Source organism: Aquarana catesbeiana, linkage group LG02 (genome assembly GCF_042186555.1).
Source record: "Aquarana catesbeiana isolate 2022-GZ linkage group LG02, ASM4218655v1, whole genome shotgun sequence".
Taxonomy (NCBI): Eukaryota; Metazoa; Chordata; class Amphibia; order Anura; family Ranidae; genus Aquarana; species Aquarana catesbeiana.
The window spans coordinates 310,928,244-310,944,396 of NC_133325.1; the positions used below are offsets into that span (position 1 = coordinate 310,928,244).

Here is a 16,153-nt window from a genome sequence, read left to right on the forward strand (position 1 = left end):
GAGCGCTGACACCAGCACCGAGATCAGATAGAGAACGCTGACACCAGCACTTTAAAGCTTTTAATATATGTAATTTATACAGTTTATTTTTTTGTTGCTTATTTTTCCCATTATGGGCGTGAGTGGGGCCTCATGTCTAGGTTTTGCCTAAGGCCTCACAAAGCCTAGAGCCGCCTCTGCTCAGAAATGACAGCAGGCAGGTGTGAGTGGATCTGCACGCACAGTGAGGAGAAGACTTTTGGAGGATGGACTGGTGTCAAGAAGGGCAGCAAAAGAAGCCACTTCTCTCCAGGAAAAACATCAGGGACAGACTGATATTCTGCAAAAGGCAGGGAACGGCATTCCTGTACTTTTTCCACAACTGGAATTACGTTCCCATTGGTAGCCGGGTCCAGGGCTGATGACTTTAGTGTGGTCTCTGCACAGCCATGGACAAGTGACAACTAGCAACGCTGGGGCTGCCAGCCTCGGGAGTCGGGCGGCTGCAGCTGCACTTTCTGTTCTATTTCTGCCTAAGCTCATCCCTCGCTGTGCAGCTGCTTAGAAAAAAAAAAAACTTCTCCGGGTCTCCCCTGTGTTCAATAGGGCCGGGGGACAGAGAGCGGACTATTTCATCACTTTCGGCTTTAGGCGGATTAATCCGCAGCAGCACGCTACGCAGTTGAAAGCAGGCCTCTTCTATATCAATACATTGGAGCCAGCTGGGAGCTCTGCTGCAGATTAATCCGCCATAAGCCGAAAGTGTCGAAATAGTCCCCCGGCCCTATTGAACACAGGGGAGACCAGCAGGGAATTAGCTTATTGGTTGACAGGATTTGGGAGTCCCTACTCGCTCTACCTCGCCCCTCCCCAGTCTTCCAGCCCTAGTTGCCAGCCTGGTGGTGCCCAGGAGAAAGGGAGAAGACCAGATGTACCAGCAGTGCATAGCTGGTCCCGGGCTCCCAGCTCTAGAGGAATCGCCTGCGGGATCAGCATGTTTGGAGTGACACATCTGAGGGGGCCCCCCTGCTGCCCCCCCCCCCCCCATTGATGGACACTGGTGAGGCTGCATTGATGGGCATTGATGGGCACTGGTGAGGCTGCATTGATGGGCACTGGTGAGGCTGCATTGATGGGCACTGGTGAGGCTGCAATGATGGGCACTTGTGAGGCTGTGCTGATGGGAACTGGTGAGGCTGCACTGATGGGCACTGATGAGGCTATATTGATAGGCTCTCATGAGGCTGCATAGATGAGCACAGATGAGCCTGTGCTGATGGGCACTGATGAGGCTGTGCTGATGGCCACTGGTGAGGCTGCACTAATGAGGCTACATTGATGGGCACTGATGAGGCTGCATTGAAGGGCATTGATGAGGCTGCAGTCATTGCCATAGAAACATTTGTAAAGGGGAGGGGTTAGCAAGATGACCACACCCATTTGGGGGCACCAGAAATATTTCTGCGCCCAGGTGTCTGTGACCCAGTGCTGTAGATTAGGGTACACTAGCGTTGCCCTCTGAAGAGTGAACCACAGTGGAGCACTTTTCAGAGGGTGTTTGACAGGCGACAAGGAAGCATTATATTGCCTCCTCACCATCTGATTTAATCCCTAATAACCTACACCACCTTGCTGCAACTGCGTTAATTTTTATGGGGGGGAGGGGGGTGCCAGATATAGGATTCACCCCGGGTGCCAAATGCTTTAGGTACGCCTCCACGGCAGCAGGTTGGGACGGGTGAACAGTGAACTGTGCTGCCTTTGTAGCTGCCTGTGCTGATCCTGCAGTGTCACTCTATATTTCACAAGAGGACTCAGAGTGGACAACACAGGCCCCCAGGGTGCTGAAGACCCTTTGTAAAATCACCAATCCCTCATTCCCTGTTGTACCCATGCTAGCAGCCCCAACCCCTGATGTGCACACACACACACAGCATGGTGCTAGATAGGTGTGTGTGTGCGCAGATGCAGCAAGTGAAAATTTCAGTTGGAGGAGACAAGGGGCTGTAAAATTGGTGTGTCCAAACACCCCCCCTTCAACTTGACAAATGTTTGCGTATATCCTTCTCTTCTGCTGCTTTGAGTGCCGATTCACACTATGCGGTACGGGAACCGTATGCGAGTTTGAGCAGAAATCGCACCGCATCCCTGTTCAAATCACATGCGATTCTTCAGCAGTGCGAGTTGAGCCATTATTCTGTATGGCTGAAATCGTACCAAATCTGCACCAAAATTGTGCAGGACCCTTTTTTTGGCCGCACTAGAATCAAATCGCTTGGGTGTTCACACCCATGCAATCCAATTCTGCAAATCGCACTGTGTTTTGTGAACTGATTTTGGGGTGTTGTTAACTTAATATACACAGTTGCAGGGGTTTGCATGAACGGGGTGCGATTTGGATGTGGTGTGCAATCCACACAGAATTTGTTGCGAATTAGCAGCACAAAAGTGTGAACAGCACTTATTCTCTTACTGTAAAAGACTGCCACTCCTCTGAAAAGCAATCCACACATGGATTGCTTTTCAGAGGTATTAGACAGGCCGTGAGGAGGCAATATGTTGCCTCCTCACCACCTGATTTAACCCCCTAAATGCTGCATCATCCCCACCACAACTATGTGCATTGCAAATGGTTGTGGGAAAGTTGCAGCACAGACTCTTTTGATTGATTTGGTTGTGTTCAGTGCGCGGTAGTGCCCACCAATTGCAACTGGTGATATACAGTCATGTCCATAAATATTGGGACATCGACACAATTCTAATATTTTTGGCTCTATACACCACCACAATGGATTTGAAATGAAACGAACAAGATGTGCTTTAACTGCAGACTTTCAGCTTTAATTTGAGGGTATTTACATCCAAATCAGGTGATAGGTGTAGGAATTACAACAGTTTGTATATGTGCCTCCCACTTTTTAAGGGACCAAAAGTAATGGGACAGTTTAACAATCATCCATCAAACTTTCACTTTTTAATACTTGGTTGCAAATCCTTTTCAGTCAATTAAAGCCTGAAGTCTGGAACGCATAGACATCACCAGACGCTGGGTTTCATCCCTGGTGATGCTCTGCCAGGCCTCTACTGCAACTGTCTTCAGTTCCTGCTTGTTCTTGGGGCATTTTCCCTTCAGTTTTGTCTTCAGCAAGTGAAATGCATGCTCAATCGAATTCAGGTCAGGTGATTGACTTGGCCATTGCATAACATTCCACTTCTTTCCCTTAAACTCTTTGGTTGCTTTCGCAGTATGCTTCGGGTCATTGTCCATCTGCACTGTGAAGCGCCGTCCAATGAGTTCTGAAGCATTTTGATGAATATGAGCAGATAATATTACCTGAAACACTTCAGAATTCATCCTGCTGCTTTTGTCAGCAGTCACATCATCAGTAAATACAAGAGAACCAGTTCCATTGGCAGCCATACATGCCCACGCCATGACACTACCACCACCATGCTTCACTGATGAGGTGGTATGCTTTGGATCATTCGCAGTTCCTTTCCTTCTCCATACTCTTCTCTTCCCATCACTCTGGTACAAGTTGATCTTGGTCTCATCTGTCCATAGGATGTTGTTCCAGAACTGTGAAGGCTTTTTTAGATGTTGTTTGGCAAACTCTAACCTGGCCTTCCTGTTTTTGAGGCTCACCAATGGTTTACATCTTGTGGTGAACCCTCTGTATTCACTCTGGTGAAGTCTTCTCTTGATTGTTGACTTTAACACACATACACCTACCTCCTGGAGAGTGTTCTTGATCTGGCCAACTGTTGTGAAGGATGTTTTCTTCACTAGTGAAAGAATTGTTCGATCATCCACCACAGTTGTTTTCCATGGTCTTCCGGATCTTTTGGTGTTGCTGAGCTCACCGGTGCGTTCTTTCTTTTTAAGGATGTTCCAAACAGTTGATTTGGCCACACCTAATGTTTTTGCCACTGTTGTAATTCCTACACCTTTCACCTGATTTGGATGTAAATACCCTCAAATTAAAGCTGAAATTCTGCAGTTAAAGCACATCTTGATTGTTTAATTTCAAATCCATTGTGGTGGTGTATAGAGCCAAAAAAGATTAGAAATGTGTTGATGTCCCAAAATTAATGGACCTGACTGTGTGTGTGTGTATGTGTGTGTGTATATATATATATATATATATATATATATATATATACACTGTATTCAGCTTAGCTAGACCCGTTCCTGCTATTCTCTTCCTACTGACAGGCAGGCAGGTGTTTTTGCAGTATTTACAGCTACCTGAAGAAAATTGCTGGTGTTCTTCTGATCCTATTAGTCCTATTAGCTACAGTATTTACAGTTAGTGTAGTGCGTCCTCTGCACAGTGTGCACCTAAAGCTACCTGAAGAAAATTAGTGGTGTTCTTCTGATCCTATTAGTACAGTACCGCAGGCAGCTGCAGTATTTACAAGTTAGTGTAGTGCGTCCTCTGCACAGTGTGCACCTAAAGCTACCTGAAGAAAATTAGTGGTGTTCTTCTGATCCTATTAGTACAGTACCGCAGGCAGCTGCAGTATTTACAAATTAGTGTACTGTGTCCTCTGCACAGTGTGCACCTAAAGCTACCTGAATAAAATTGGTGGTGTTCTGATCCTATTAATACCACAAGCAGGCAGCTACAGTATTTACAAGTTAGTGTAGTGGGTCCTCTGCACAGTGTGCACCTAAAGCTACCTGAAGACAATTGCTGGTCTTCTCATACTAATAATAATACAGGCAGGCAGTTGATTCTGTGCAGCTACATCTCACTGCAGGCCATTAGTATGTCTGGAAGGCCAACAAGGAGAGGCAGACAGTCACAAGCCAATAAAAGAGGGCAAGCAGGCTCTGTGTCTAGAGGCAACAGTGCCGGTCGTGGAGACAGTGCATAAAAATCAGCATGTGGCCGTGGGACACGCTTGTCCTTTTTTTCGGCAGCTGGCCGTGTTGAGCCGCAACATGCGGAAGACTTGGTAGAGTGGATGACCCAGCCGTCCTCATCCTCCTCATCCTCTCACCCAGGCTCAAGGTACTTTGTCTGGTAAATCAGCTGCCAACGCGGCCTTTTCCCTCGGCTCAATGGCATCAGTCACTCCTTCCCTAACCCCACCATGTCCTCCTGAGGAGTCCCCCGAACTGTTTGACCACAGTGTTGGATACATGCTCCAGTAGGGTGCCCAGTGTTTTAAAGGCTCTGATGATGGTACCCAGCTAGAGGAAGGCAGTAACGTGAGCCCAGAGAGAGGGGGTGCCCAAGAAGGACAGCAATCTGGAAGTCATGTTCCCCCAGCTGCAGCATACTGCCGGCTTTGCTCCAGTGATGAGGAGGGAGGGAATGATGAGGTCACTGACTCCATGTGGGTGCCTGATAGGAGAGAGGAGGAGGAGGAGGCACATCACCAACGAGGCAGAATGCCCTCCAGGGGCCAGCTTAAGGGCAGCACACCGACTGCATCACACCGCAGAGTTCCGCATGTGCAGGGCGCTGCTGTCTCTGCGCATTATTCCAAAAGTTCTTTGGTGTGGGCCTTTTTTGAGACAAGTGCATCAGATCCCACCGCTGCTATTTGCAACGTATCTCGCATGGCCAAAACATCACCGCTTGGGCACCACATGCTTGACCAGACATATGTCGACCTGCCATGCAGTTCATTGGCAAGCGTACCTAAAAGACCCACACCAAAGAACAAAGAGGACCTTTCCTTGCTCCTCATCAGCTGGGATCTCCAACCCCACTATACCTTCAGTCCTCTCTGAGACCTACACTGAGAGGAATGAAGGTGTAGAATTAGTTGTGTCACAGCCAAGTATTTGGGGGCAATCTGCTATCGGTACACCAATGTCAGATTGTACCAGGCAAATTTCCCTGCCCCAGCTGCTGCACCGACGAAAGAAGTTCGCTCCCAGCCATCCACATGCCCAGCGGTTGAATGCTAGCTTGGCTAAATTGCTAGCACTTCAACTGCTGACTTTTCAGTTGGTAGACTCTGCCCCCTTCCGTGAGTTTGTGGAATGTGCGGTTCCTCAGTGGCAGGTTCCCAAACGCCACTTTTTCTCACGGAAGGCGATTCTGGTTCTCTACCGGCATGTGGAAGGCAATGTCTTGGCCTCGCTGGACAGGGCTATCAGTGGTAATGTGCATATTACCGCTGACTCATGGTCCAGCAGGCATGGACAGGGACGTTACCTATCTTTCACTGCGCACTGGGTGACTCTTCTGGCAGCTGGGAAGGATGCAGGACAGGGTGCAGTAGTGTTGGAGGTTGTTGTGGTGATTCTGCCACACCTCTCCTCCACCCCCTCCTCTTCTTCTTCCTCCATGGCCTCTTCCTGTGCTGATTTGTCTTCGGAACCAGCGGTGCTCCCTAGGCATTCAAGGGGCTATGCAAGCACGCAGGCCAAAAGATGCCATGCGGTGCTTGAGCTGGTGTGCTTGGGGGACAGGAGCCACACTGGGGCAGAGATTCTGTCAGCTCTGCAGGGGCAGGTTCAGAGGTGGTTGACGCAGGCAGGTATGGTGGTTTGCGACAATGGCATCAACCTCCTCTCCGCCCTCCGACAGGGACAACTGACCCATGTGCCCTGTTTGGCTCACGTCCTTAACTTGGTGGTGCAGTGGTTCTTGGGCAGGTACCCGGGCTTACAGGATGTCCTGAGGCAGGCCAGGAAAGTCGGTGTGCATTTCCTCAGTTCATATAATGCCAGTGCTCGGCTGGCTGACCTCCAAAAGGAATTTAACCTGCCCAATTAACCGCCTAATCTGTGACATGCCCACCAGGTGGAACTCAACATTGGCCATACTGCAGCGGCTACACACGCAGCAGAGGGCCATCAACGAGTACCTGTGTGACTATGGCACTAGGATAGGGTCAGGGAAGCTTGGTTTTTTCACCACGCCAGTGGGCCATGATCAGGGATGCATGCACTGTCCTGTCACCATTTGAGGAGGCCACGAGGATGGTGAGCAGTGCATGCATCAGTGACACTGTCCCCCTTGTCCACCTGTTGGAGCACACGCTGCGTGGAATAATGGACAGGGCACTTGAGGCAGAACAGAGGCAGGAAGAGGGGGACTTCCTTAGCTCTCAAGGCCCCTTTTATCCAGACAGTGTTCCTGTGTGCCCGCCGATCACACAGGAAGAGGACGAGGAGGAAGAGGAGGATTGTGTCAGCATGGAGGTGGAGCCTGGCACTCAGCATCAGCAGCAGTCTTTAAGGGATCAAGAAACCCATGGATTTGTATGTGGCTGGGAGGAGGTGGCTGCGGATCATGTCGTCCTTAGTGACCCAGAGGACTCCGGACCAAATGCCTCAGCAAACATATGCTGCATGGCCTCCCTGATCCTGCAAAGCCTGCGGAAGGATCCTCGTATTCATGGTATCAAGGAGAGAGATCAATACTGGCTGGCAACCCTCCTTTATCCACGTTACAAGGGTAAGGTTGCGGACCTTATCTTGCCGTCACAGAGGGAGCAGAGGATGAAACATCTTCGGGAGGCCTTGCAGAAAGGTCTGTGCAATGCGTTCCCAGAGACTGGCAGGTTACAAACTCCTGTTCCTGGACAATGTGTTGCTGAGGCTTCGGTCAGTCAAAGAAGGAGCGGTGGAGAAGGTGGCCTTCTGACTGATGCGTTCAGACATTTTTTTAGTCCACAACCCCAAGGTATGATCGGTTCCAGCAACCATCGCCAGCGTCTGTTTTACATAGTGCAGGAATACCTAGGGGCAAGATCTGACTTGGACACCTTTGCCACTGAAAATCCTCTGGGTTACTGGGACTTGAGGATGGATCACTGGCCATAGCTTGCACAGTATGCAATTGAGCTACTGGCCTGTCCTGCATCCCGCGTTCTTTCGGAACGCACATTCAGTGCTGCTGGAGGCTTTTTAAACGATCACAGTATGTGCCTGTCCACCAACTCGGTCGATCGACTGACCTTCATAAAAATGAATCAGTCTTGGATCACCACCAGCTACCAAGCATCTGATGCTGATGTAACCGAATAATTTTTTTGAAATGTCAGATCAAGACTGCCTATGCTGATGCAGAGTGACTATCCTGTTATGCTGAGGGACTATCCTCTTCCTCCTCAATGATCATGCTGATAGCTTGTAAGAATATTTTTGCTTCTGGGCGCCGCCACCAGTGGCTAAGGCCCAATTTTTCAGCCCCTGTTTAACAGGGGCGTGTAATTACAATTTTTGATGCAATACTTTGCAGCAGGGCTCGTTCCTCGCCCACCAAGAGGAACTGTGAGGACTTACAGTGTTGTGGCACCAGCACCACCACCACCAAAGGCCCAATTTTTCTGACCCTGTTCAACAGGGACATGTAATTACAATTCTTGATCTAATATTTCACAGCAGAGCCCGTTCCTGTGCCCACCAAGAGTAACTGTGAGGGCTTACAGTGTTGTGGCAATACCAACACCTAAGGCCGCAATTTCTGCAGAGTATATAGGGCAGGCCCCTACTTTCAAACATCCAACTTACAAACGACTCCTACTTGCAAACGGAAGAAGACAACAGGAAGTGAGATGAAATCTACCCCTAGGAAGGGAAATTCTCTCCTGTAAGAGTTAATATGGGAAAAACGTGTCTCCTCTCCACTGATGCTTTATCACCAATCCTTGTTTCACTAAAAACCCCAAATTGTCAAAAAACATTTGTCATTGGGACAGAAAGTGAGGTGAAATCTTCTGAAGAGGTGCACAGACAGCAAAACAAATGTCACAGGGGTGATAACCCTTCCCTATGTTTTCCAAAAAGCTTAAAAATAGATTTTTTGGCTGGAGCTACACTTTAAAAATGTACCAGTTCAAAATTACAAACAGATTCTTCTTAACAAACCTACAGTCCCTGTCTTGTTTGCACCACCTGTATACTGCTGTTCAGAGTATATAGGGCCTGGGGGCCCCACGCCTTTCCTTTTTTAAATTTGGGTGCGGGGTTAATATCCATACAAGACCCAAAGGGCCTGGTAATGGACTGGGGGGGTACCCATGCAGTTTGTCTCACTGATTTTTCATCCATATTGCCTGGACCCGACATTACATTAAAGCCGCAAGCAGTTTTAAATGACTTTTATTCCTTTAAAAATGTAAATTTGTGCAGGGACTGTTCTAAGCACGGGAAACACGCGCCACTTTACAGGCGTACTATAGACACCCCCCAGGTACGATATTTAAAGGAATATTTCACTTTTTTTTTCACTTTAAGCATCATTAAAATCACTGCTCCCGAAAAAACATCAGTTTTTAAAACTTTTTTTTGCATTGATACATGTCCCCTGGGGCAGGACCCGGGTCCCCAAACCATTTGTAGGACAATACCATGCAAATTATCCTTTAAATTTAGCACTTTAGATTTTGAACGTTCGAGTCCCATAGACTTCAATGGGGTTCTAAAGTTCGCGCAAATTTTCGGTCCGTTCGCCGGTTCTGGTGCGAACCGAACCGGGGGATGTTCAGCTCATCCCTATTCAGGACATACTCCACATTCTCAGGGTGTACATTGTACACTCAAAATATATCCATACAAGATGCTAGATCATAAGAAATGCTATATGCCAGGCTTTGTGAGAAATGCTATATGCCAGGCTTTGTGAGAAATGCTATATGCCAGGATTTGTGCGAAATGCTATATGCCAGGCTTTGTGCGAAATGCTATATGCCAGGCTTTGTGCAAAATGCTATATGCCATGCTTTGTGAGACATGCCATATACCAGGCTTTGTGAGACATGCTATATAACATGATCTGTGAGGCTGAGCTATATACTCTGTCCTGTGGTGCGTTAGCTATATACTCTGTCCTGTGATGCTGAGCTGTATACTCCTGACACCATGGGTGGAAGCAAGTGGAATACAGGGGACGGAGTGGATGGATTCTATAAGGGGTGTGGCTTATGAGAAATGGGAGGGGCCAACCGGGAATGTGCGGGGTCTGGCACCCCCCCATCCTAAAACTTCACCAGCCGCCACAGAGCTTTACAGTGTTGTGTCACCACCACCACCACCGCCGCCTAAGGCCCAATTATACTGCCCCTGTTTAACAGGGGTGCGTAATTACAATTTTTGATCTAATATTTCACAGCAGGGCTTGTTCTTGCGCTCAACAACAGAATCTGTGAGGGGTTACAGTGTTGTGGCACCACCACCACTGCCTAAGACCCAATTATTCTGCCCCTCTTTAACAGGGGCGTATAATTACAATTTTTTTTCTTGTTAAATATATTTATTGAGTTTTCACAGAAGAAATGAAGAAATAAAATGATACAATACATGGATACATATCAATCATCAGAAGATCTTTGCAGTATGATAAAAAAGATAAATAAATAAGTTAATAAAATAAAGTAATTTTAGAGATATCTTACAACCATATTTACTATACACTAGTTGGGATTCTAGATGTAAGATTAGAGAAATAAATCAAGTTATTAGACTAAGTATCCATAGGAATATTTTAGGAAATAATAAAAGAAAAGAAGAGGGGGGAGAGATAAAGATGGAAAGAAGGAAAGAAGAGAAAAAAAAAAGAGAGTTTCCCGGGATGATGATCCAGCTCTCATTAGGTATACAAATATAATATATATTTCAGTAATAATATGATATATATCTTAGTGTGGTAACAACAGAGATTGGTCAAAATCTGTAGGGAGGTAGTTTTTAACCCATGGTTGCCAAATTTTGCAAAATGTATTTATTTTATTTTCTTCAATAGCTGTCATCTTGGCGTATAAAAGTGCTCTGTTCATTCTGTGTTTAGCTTCAGCAAGAATTAGATTTTGGGACTTCCACGCCTTGGCAATCGTTTGTTTAGCTGCAGTGCTAAGTTGGATAAACAATTGGAATTAAGTATGGGTGAGTATTGTGGGTTTAAAGTTTAGGAGTGCCGTTGCAGGATCTGGAGGAATCGTGATTTCCAGGGCTTTAGAAGCCATAAGAAATATATTCCTCCAGAATTCCTCAACTACGGGGCATTGCCACCATATGTGAAAATGTGTTCCTGCTGTGTCACATCCTCTAAAGCAATTAGGTGAATATGTGGGGACAAATTTAGCTATTCTAGCTGGTACAAGGTACCAGCATGCTAGAACCTTGTAATTAGTTTCTACAGCAAAACAATTTGGAGAGGAAGTTTTGTGGGCTGACCATATATTCGACCAATCTTGTTTATTAAACACTCGATTCATATCTTGTGTCCATTTAGTTGTGTATGAGGGTAGAAACTCACTAGATATCATATTAAGCTGGAAATATAATATTGAGATAAGTCCTCTAATGTGTGGATCACTTATACAAATCCGCTCAAATTGAGTCATTTGATTAAGAGTTGAGCCTGTACTAAGAAGTGGTTCATAAAAATTTTTGTAAATATCAAAATATTTCAGTTTTAGGTAACCCAAAGGTTTCACATAGTACAGGAAATGTATAAATAGCTAGGTCCATGCAGAGAATGATTTTGGGAATTTCCAGGCAGGATAAAAGGCTGGATTATTAAGAAATGAAAGCAAGGGATTATGTGTTGATTGAAGATTATGTGCAAATTTACATTTATCCCATACTGCTAGGGTCTGTTTTGTGATAGGATTAGAAAGATGTATTATATCAGCAGGACAGAGCCAAAACATATTTGCCACTGAGATAGGGTCACTTTCCACTGTTTCAATAGCTACCCATAGTGGAGCTTCTACAGAAGTATGATACTTGGTTATAAGTGCTAGCTGTGCAGCGTAGAAATAGGAGGAAAAGTTGGGCAATCCCAAACCACCACTCAATTTATTAAGGTAAAGCGTAGATTTAGGTATACAAGGTTTGGTGGTACCCCAAATGAAGGACATAACTCTACTTGAGTAAGTCTAAGAAAGTAAGATGGTAAATAAATAGGGAGTACCCTAAATAAATATAAGAATTTCGGCAGGATTGACATCTTTACCGGATTAATCCTTCCCAACCATAACAATGATAGAAGAGCCCATTGTTTCAGGAAGCCGGAAGTTTGTTTAAGGAGGGGTAAGTAATTTGCCGCAAAAAGGTATTTAAGAGAGATTGTGAGTTTTATTCCTAGGTATGGAAGCTGCTTTGGAACCCAAGTAAAGGGTAAGGAAGTTTGTGACTGCTGAAGTTCTAATTGAGATAAGGAAATATTTAATGCATTTGATTTTGTTGGATTAACATGTAGTCCTGATATTTGGGCAAAATGATCTAGTGTTTTTAGTAGATTAGGGGTGGATATATGGGGATGAGACAAAAATATGAGAATGTCATCCGCAAAGAGACATAGTTTATGGTGATAATCACCTAGTTCGATACCTTTAATGTCAGGATTGGTTCTAATAAGGTGTGCCAGGGGTTCTATTATTAGGGCAAAAAGTAGAGGGGAAAGAGGGCATCCTTGTCTAGTGCCTCTTTTGATATCAGTCATTGTTGACTTAGCCTGCATATTTGATAAACGCTCTAGGATTACTGTATAAGGATGAGACCCAGGTTAAAAAATTGTTTCCAAATCCCCATTTACCAAGAACATATTCCATATAAGGCCATGTAACCGAATCAAATGCTTTCCTTATGTCTAAGGATACAAGGCAAGCTGGGATTTGTCTAGTTTTAGCCGCATTAATAAGTAAGAGTGCTCTCCTGATATTATCTCCAGCTTGGCGTTTAGGCATAAAGCCTGTTTGGTCTTTATGGATTAGTAGGCCAATAATATTATTCAGTCTAGTGGCCAAAATTTTAGCAATTAATTTTATATCGAGATTTAGGAGGGATATAGGACGATAAAGTTTTTCTTCGTTTCTGTCGGTAAATTTTGTAAATAAGTAATTTTTCTCCTTCACTGATGGGCGCTGATGAGGTAGCAATAATGGGCACTGATAGGCTGCACTGATGGGCACGGATAAGGTGGCACTTATGGGAACTGATTAGGTGGCACTGATGAGGAGGCACGAATATGCCGCACTTATGGACACTGATAGGTGGCACTGATATGTGGCACTGATGAGCACTGATAGGCGGCACTGATGGGTGGCACTGGTGGGCACTGGGCACAGATAGGCAGCATGGATAGGTGGCACTGATTGGCAGCACTGATGGGCACTGATGGGTGGCATTGATGGGCAGCAGTGATGATCATTGATGGGCAGCAGTGATGGGCATTGATGGGCAACACTGATAGCCAGCACTGACTGGCATCACTAATAGCCACTGATTGCTGGCACTTGTGGGCACTGAATAGCTGGCACTTTTGGGCACTGATTGGTGGCAATTATGGGCACTGGTTGGCACTGATTGCTGCAGTGGTGGGCATACATTGCTGGCACTGGTGGAAACTTAATTGTAATCAGGGAACTGATGATTAGTGCCCTGATTACAGTACATCCCTAAATGTCCTCTGTGAGGAGATGCCGCTGATCGGCTCTCCTCTCCTCACGCACTGTCAGTGTGAGGCGAGGAGTGCCGATTACAGGCATCTCCGTGTTTACATGTGACCGGCTGTGATTGGACACAGCTGATCATATGGTTAAAGAGCCGCGGCCGCAACTCTTTACACAGATCGGTGTCATGTCCTAGCAACACGGCGCGGCTGCGATCGCTGCGCGCCCCCAGGGGCGCACGAGGGCGGATGTTCTGGGAGGCCGTCATATGAAGTCCACCCAGAACGAGAGCCGCATCGCCCAGCCGTCATTTGACGGTGGGCGGGCAGCAAGTGGATAAGGTAATTTCCTATAATATTTTACTTTTTAACGTGTTTGTTATTTTTCTTTTACAAAAAACATTTTTTTAATCTTACATTTTTTACAGTACTCTGTATTTGAAGGCATTGAAATTTGAACTACCTTCTCAAATGTCTCCTGATGCTTATTAATCCAAGCTACTTTACTAAATCCATCATGCCATACATTTATAAAAAGTGTGTTTTTTTGTAAATGTATGGCCTACTAGAGTTGTTGAAAGTGCTCTTTTCTATGATATTGGCCCAATTCTGCACTGCTGCTTATGTTTATATTGTGAAAACTAAAGAAAACTGGACTATATTCTTTTATAATTTTTTTAAATGTTTTTATTTTTCAAGTTTAACTTGTAATGGTGTATATAACCAAAAGTATTACAGTGGCCACTTCAAGAGGTCACTTCTAGCTGGAGTAATTGTCATGGTTGACATACTCCATGTTGCACTTTTGTAAAAGTTTACAAAATTTATTTTTTTTAGTTTTTGATGGTAAATTTCAATTTTGCACTGCATGTCATGCCTTTTTGATTTAATTAAAAAAAAAAAATACTTGTGCATTTGTGATGTATGATGCCACATTTTTGTGTGTCCACTGCTGGTGGAATAGTGTCAACTTTCTGTGAGTCCTCTGTGGGTGGAACTAGACCCCACTCTGAGGATAGTATTGCACCCCTTTCTGTGTGTGGAATAGTACTCCTTCCTGTGGGTGGAATTAGGCCCCTTTCTTTAGGTCTTCTGTGGGTTGAATTAGGCTCTTGGTGAGTGGAATGCCCCTTTCTGAGGGTTTGAATAGGCCCCTCTTTCTGTTACTGCACTGGTTACTGTCACCAAAAGGGTGGTGTTAAATATCGCACTTTTTTTTTTTAGTTCTAGTTTCGTTTGTGAATTGGACTTGACAGATTACCGCACGATTTTTTGCAATATTTACTCCACTCTTCAGATGCAATAAGGGCTGGTAGATGTATTGCTACATTTGTTGTACTGTTTAATTTAGGATATACAGTATTTCTCCATTGGAATTAATATATGCACCAATAATTCACAATTCTACATTTATACAATAGAGAATAATGGGGTGCAAGGAGACAATTCCCCAAATGGAATCTCCAAAGCAGGGAGGGGGAGCAAAGAAAAAATGGACTATACGGTACCCAAAACAGATAAGACTTCAGATAAAACATAACAATTTTATTGATACATAATTAAAGATAGTAAAGTATCCAGATACAATAACTACAACTATAAAAAGTTGTACACATTTGTTTGCATTACTCTGGTACTCAAATACACTCTATTATGGAAAATAGGAGTTTTAAATTTCCTCAGTGCACGATCATCCTCAAGATGTTTTGCGGCTACAAACCGCTTTTTCAGGAGGAATACAAAGTAAAATCTATAGATAAGGTAACAACATTTATATGCTAAGCACCAATCTTTAATGCTTGTATATAAACAAAAGAACAGCTGATTGGGGGAAGTGGGAACATTCAATCGCTTACTAGTAAAGGCCCATAAGAGGTCAACGCTGAATAGCAGTGTCACCAGTGCTTCCCTGTGGTGGACATGGGGGACTGGTTAGGTGGTAGATTTACTAGGGCTAATTAGCCACTAGAAAACAGAATTTATATTAATATGCAAATATCCATATAAAACTTAGTATGAAGATAAGGTAGATATATAATGCACATAACTGACCTGTTAGACACAAGGATTCAATGTCTATAACAGGGGGAAGGAGAGAAGAAAAGGAAGGCATGAAGTACTCAAAAAGCAGGCTAGGGTGGGGTATGCAAACCATTGGAGTTCAAATCTTGTTTATAATGTAGGGATTGCCGGTGAAAAGATAGAAGGATCAACCATAGCCTAGGAGGAAAAATGAACCCCCATTCGGTAATTATTAATAAATAGCTGCTGAGATCACTTCAGCGGAAAGTATGTGCCAATGGATCATGGAGAAGTAGCCTCCACATCCCAATTGGTCTGCTGGTGAATACAGTCCCCCTGATCACCTGATATACAGCCTCCAAAGATATCCCCCCTGGATGACTGTCCACCGCACCATCCAGCGGGCTATGCCTGCTAGATATAGTCCCCAACACGTCACCGGTTCAGATCCCCCACAATGCATGCGTGACGGTCACGCGCGCATGTGCATAGACATAGCAGATTGTTACTCAAAGAGCAGCGCCACGTCATGTTGCAGGCAGAGGAACGGATCGGGGGAACAATACCTAGTATTCACATGTCTGCCAAGGGAAATAGAGAGGACAAGGCTGACGCCCACAGTCTCTCTGACAGGGCTCACCTTAAAGCGGAAACATACCTGGATAAAATAGGATAAAGTACAAAAAATGTCTATACCAGGGGGAAGGAGAGAAGAAAAGAATAGCAAGAATAATTGTGCTAAGCAGTTTACTAAAAAAAATCTACCTTGTGCCATGAATTTCACCTAA

The 16,153-nt window shown here is 45.0% G+C and overlaps 1 long non-coding RNA gene across 1 annotated transcript in view; it reads left to right on the top strand.

Annotated features, from left to right (window-relative positions):
• The window catches only part of LOC141127856 (uncharacterized), a 574,076-nt gene that overhangs the window by 361,727 nt on the left and 196,196 nt on the right, over positions 1-16,153 (top strand). The gene's annotated exons all lie outside the window — the stretch shown is intronic.